This window comes from Panthera leo, chromosome D3 (assembly GCF_018350215.1).
Source record: "Panthera leo isolate Ple1 chromosome D3, P.leo_Ple1_pat1.1, whole genome shotgun sequence".
NCBI lineage: Eukaryota > Metazoa > Chordata > Mammalia > Carnivora > Felidae > Panthera > Panthera leo.
The window spans coordinates 39,119,174-39,124,067 of record NC_056690.1 but is presented as its reverse complement, the minus strand read 5'-3'; the positions used below and the strand labels follow the sequence as shown (position 1 = coordinate 39,124,067).

General features: G+C 40.4%; 1 long non-coding RNA gene across 1 annotated transcript; it reads left to right on the top strand.

Annotated features, from left to right (window-relative positions):
* The first annotated feature begins 998 nt into the window (after positions 1-998).
* Positions 999-4,323, top strand: LOC122203987. Its single transcript, XR_006195426.1, has 2 exons — positions 999-1,084; positions 2,770-4,323. It is a non-coding gene; the product is annotated as an uncharacterized LOC122203987 (long non-coding RNA).
* Positions 4,324-4,894: the final 571 nt, after the last annotated feature.

Here is a 4,894-nt window from a genome sequence, read left to right as displayed (position 1 = left end):
ATTGCCGGTTAGCATTATAGGAGTTTATAAGGAAACTGGTCCCCTCAACAGGATCTTTTATATACCACATTTTTGCAGCATATATGTACTAACAAAATGAATCTTGGACATGTTGACTGATAGTTCAAAGGAGTGTTTTGTTTTGTTTTCACAGGAAAAAAAAATCTATAAGATACGGCACCAAAATATTTTTTCAGTAAATCTCACATATTTGATAGTATACAAAAACTTCTTAAGGAAAGGCCAGCATCAACATTTAATAAGTCAAATACAGCTGGAAGAAAATGTAACTCGGAAGTCAAAATGTCTCATACTTAGTTTTCTACCCTTTTTTTGGCGGGGGGGGGGGGGAAGGATCATTGAGATCTAAAAACAGAAGAAGGCACATGAGGCTTTCTTATAGTTACATAGAAAGATAGGATGGGGGGAGAGAAGGCCACAGGTCAGTGACTTCCACATCAGATTTTTCCACCTCTGAAATCATAACGGATCAGTTTATGATCAATTATGATCAGCTCATCATTTTCTTTAGCATTCTGCTGAATGGTCTCCAAGCATGGTTCTGTATCTGGTCCCTTGCCAGGCTCACCTAGAGGGCCAACAGGACACTGGGGCCCTCCTCCAGACCTGAGCCATTTCCTTATCTGCTAGGTTGAATTTCTCTTCTGTGTGGGCCTTTATTGCTTGATATCTTTGGCCTGACATTTCAATTCATAATATGTAGTGCTCAGTACACTTCTTCATTCTTGGGACAGTCTTCAGTCACCTTGCGCTTTTCGAATCTCTTGAAAAGTTCAGAGAAAGATCTTTTTGTGGAGTTCGTGTCTATAGTAAGTGGATCTTTTCCTTTGAGACCTAGATTTTGGCTTTGGCAAGCTCCTTCTGTTTCACCCTCCTCCATCACCTCAGGTACAGCCCCTGAAAATCCATCCATAATTTCCCCCATCTCCAGGCATTGCTTGTGGAGCTCCTCATATTTGCTTTTTAATTCCAGATTTTCCATTTACCTGGCTTTAACTGCTACATCCAAGTTCTTCTGGCTAAACTGCAGTACATCCATGATGGGAACAAAGGACAGAGGCAGGTCTGTGCCCAAGGACACGTGGGGGAGAGTCTAAAACAGGACAATCCGGAACTCGTAAGAAATCAAATGCTACCAGCCTCACTTTAAGTGGACTTCCTCAGGAACTCTTGGCATAATAAATGCTGTTTGTTTCAGTGGCCACAGAAACCAATTCATTAGGGCTGTCATTCAGCAGCAGGTCAAATTTGAGGTATAAAAGACTCTTCTCGAAGAGGATTAAGAGTACACTTTTATCGTGATAAGCACTGAGTAATGTATAGAATTGTTGAATCACTACACGTATATTGAAGCTCATATAACAACATTAATTATAGTGGAATTGAATAATAAAAAACAAATAAAAAATAAAAGAAAAGCAGCTACCAAATAGAAGCCATGGTAAACAATCTCCAATAAAGACACCTGACATGAAGAAGAAGAAGAAAAAAAAAAGACTGTTCATAAAGCAGACTCTTTAAATGACATTTCAAACTGCTCCAAACAATTCACCTCCATCCCTGTGCTAGAACTTCAGCTGGATCCCTGAAGCTCTCCTCTTTCCCTCCCCACCAACTCAACCCCCCCCCCACCAGACAAAAGATATTTATTCAGTACTTAGGAGGAATTTAGACACAGCTAACCTCACACATGACATTGGAAGGGAGATTTTTACATACAAGCCAGCAGTGCAGGAAATTGGCCCATGGATGCATGATTAGTAAGCAAGGGGGTCATACTTGTTCTGACCACTAGACCACCTGCATCAGGTGTTAATTTTCTGCCCAGCATTTCTCACCCTTAAGGGAGAGGATTAAACCTCGCAGTTATAAGTCCAAGTCCAAGTTGATACATCTTGTATATTTTAAGTACACAACTGTGTGAGTTCTGCCCAACATAGCAATTCATGAGACTTCCAAAGGAGTCCTATTTGACCATTCAGAACCACACCACTTCCCTCCGATAGAGACCCAAGTATTTTTAAAGCACAAGCACTTTTGCAGTCCTGACTAGCTTCAACAGGAAAAGCAAAGAGGCAAAGCAGTCTGTTTTCATTTCATCCAGTGGCCCTTCTCTGAAGCCTCACTGAGGAGAGTAAACTTACTGTCCCATTTCCACCGCCACTTAAGAGTTAATAGTAGGGGATTAGCTTTAGAAGGTTCTTAATGGGATGACTTAACACGAATACAGGGGATCAACACCAGCAGTAACAACTGGATAATTAAAAGATGTTTTGGGATAAATCCTGTAATTATTGGCTTGAAAGTCCACTGCAATTTTGTACACCTGAGTAGCAGCAAACTACAAAATGCTGTCATCTAAAGACACCTTCACTTAATACTTCTAGAAGTTTTTGTCCTTCAGCTCCTCACACTATAGATTTATATGTCAGGATGCACATTTGACACGATGAACTTAAATTTGGAGGGATAGAATTTAAGACTATAATAAGACATCAGGTCTGCACGCTGCTCTATCATAAAACAACTAAGTCACTCAACTTTGTTACATGCTGGGTAGTGTTAAGACCCCCCAAAAGCCTCTGATGACAAAACTGAAATTATGTTGATTGTAAGAATTACAATTTTTTTTTCTAGAACTGTATTCATTTATCCAACAAAAATTAATTCAGCACCAACAATATGCAAAACACTTCCTGATCTTGGTAATTCTCTAGAACACAAAGCTAACAGTCTACCCTCTCACAGGTCTATTTGCAGGTCTTTCAAATAAAAGTACAAATTCAGAGCGTGCACAAGGAGCTCGACTGTGTGTCCTCAGGCCCAAGCTAGAGGACAGTTTCCAGGATGCGGGCAGCCTCCAACCTCAAGCTTTCTGCACTTGTCTTCATGAAAGTGAAACTCTCCTCTGGGTCCATGTCTGGTTCTGCCCATGCTGAGGAAGTGGGGGAGGGGGGTGTGGAGCTCACTGCCCAGACTGCTTATGTGAGCCGATGCACCCCAACAATCCACTGTTCCTCCCTCACCTGCTGCTTTGGAGACCGCTTTGACAGTGTGGCTTTTTATCCTCAAGTGATTCCAAATCGACATCCAAAATTGAGGAGTACTGATAAAAGATAGACTGCCCCCCTCACACCCCTGTAGAGAGCCAGGTGAACCTAAGAAGGGGTCCAATGTGAAAAAAAGTTGCACAATTGTTTAGTTTCTCTCTATATAAGTTTTCCCTATATAAGTTTCGCTCTATAGCTTTACTTGGTTTGAGCATTTTGAGTTGCCAGAAAATCAGGCAACTCTTTGTATATTAAGTTAGAGAATGCACTCCAGAGCCAAATGAGCATTTATTTATTTTATTTTATTGGTAATGCTTTTGCTTTTATTTCCCTCTTATGCAAGTAGTTAAGATTTGACTGTCTTAGCTAAAGTGTAATTCATTCAATCTCTTTATTTCAGACATCTTGATTTTGTGCCAATTAATTAAAGGTAATCTGCTAGCAGAGCAGGTAATGCAAACTGCAGATAATTATGAACTCAAGTTAAATAAAATTCTTCATCTTCCCTAGACCCCTTTCAAATGGCCCGCTGTCCGCTGTCCTGTGCAGCGATTCTCAAGCGTGAGGGAGCATCAGTCTCCCCTGAGGAGCTTATTAAAAATCATAGATCGCTGGGTCTGATCTCCAGAGTTTCTGATTGAGTAGGCCTGGCTTGGGATCTGAGCATTTGCATCTCTAATTAAAGTTCTTAGGTGATGCTGATGCTGTTGGCAGAAGGATCAAACAAAAATCAGAAGAAAAATATTTAATTCTCCCCGGTGCAAAGGAAAAAGAAAGCGTTTACTTGAGAAGACCTATCATTGTATGCTCTTCCTCTGCCTCCTGAAATGTGCAGGAATCTTTTTAAAGGCTAAGTGGGCCCTTTGTTCTCTCCACAATCCAGGAATTTCTCTTTGAAATGGGACTTGGAGCCATCACTTTGAAATGTAATCATCAGGGAAGACAGGGCGCCTAGGTGCCAGTTTGCTGGGAGAATCAGAGGCTAACTTCAGAAAGTACCTGGCTCCAAATTACAAACCTATTTTATGTCATAACATATGAGAAATTTATTCTTCCTTTGTATGAAGACAATCAGGCTTCTTGAGAATTAGTTACCGTTTATTTTGAGAAGATGGTTGTGATGGGTTCATCTGCCTGCCTAAAAAAATGGGTGGGATTTTTTCCTGTCTTTGCCATTTTTTTAGTGGCTTTCCTGTGATCCACATTCTGGTTTAATGTTTACTCAATAATAAACCTGTTTTCTTTCTCCTCTGCCTTTAAGGAGAGTTTTTCTAGGTTAACAAGAGATTTTGCTTTTAGTTACATTTCCCTGACATTGGTCAGGGAACCACTGCACGATATGAACCTAAACGCATAACTTTAAATTTCTCTCTAGAATTTTCCCCTTGTTAGGGTGCCTGGGTGGCTCAGTCGGTTGAGCATCCGACTTCAGCTCAGGTCATGATCTCACGGTTCATGAGATCAAGCCCCACGTCCAGCTCTGCGCTGACAGTGCGGGAGTCTGCATTGGATTCTCTCTGTCTCCCTCTCCCTGCCCCTCACTCACATTCTCTCTCTCTCTCTCTCTCTCTAAAAAATAAACTTAAAAAAAATAAAGAATAAAATAGAAATCAAATCTATAAACGCAGTTCTTCACGAAACAGTGGAAAGTGTCAAAAAAAAATTTTTTTTTAAGAATTTTACCCTGTTAATTTTCACCCTGTTCTTATCGCCTGTTGAAGTCTTTTTGAATCTTTGATTGAATTTTGATCCTATCATCCTCCATACTTCATATCATGTACACAATTGATACGTTTGTTTTACGTTTTCCATTCCATTAGTAA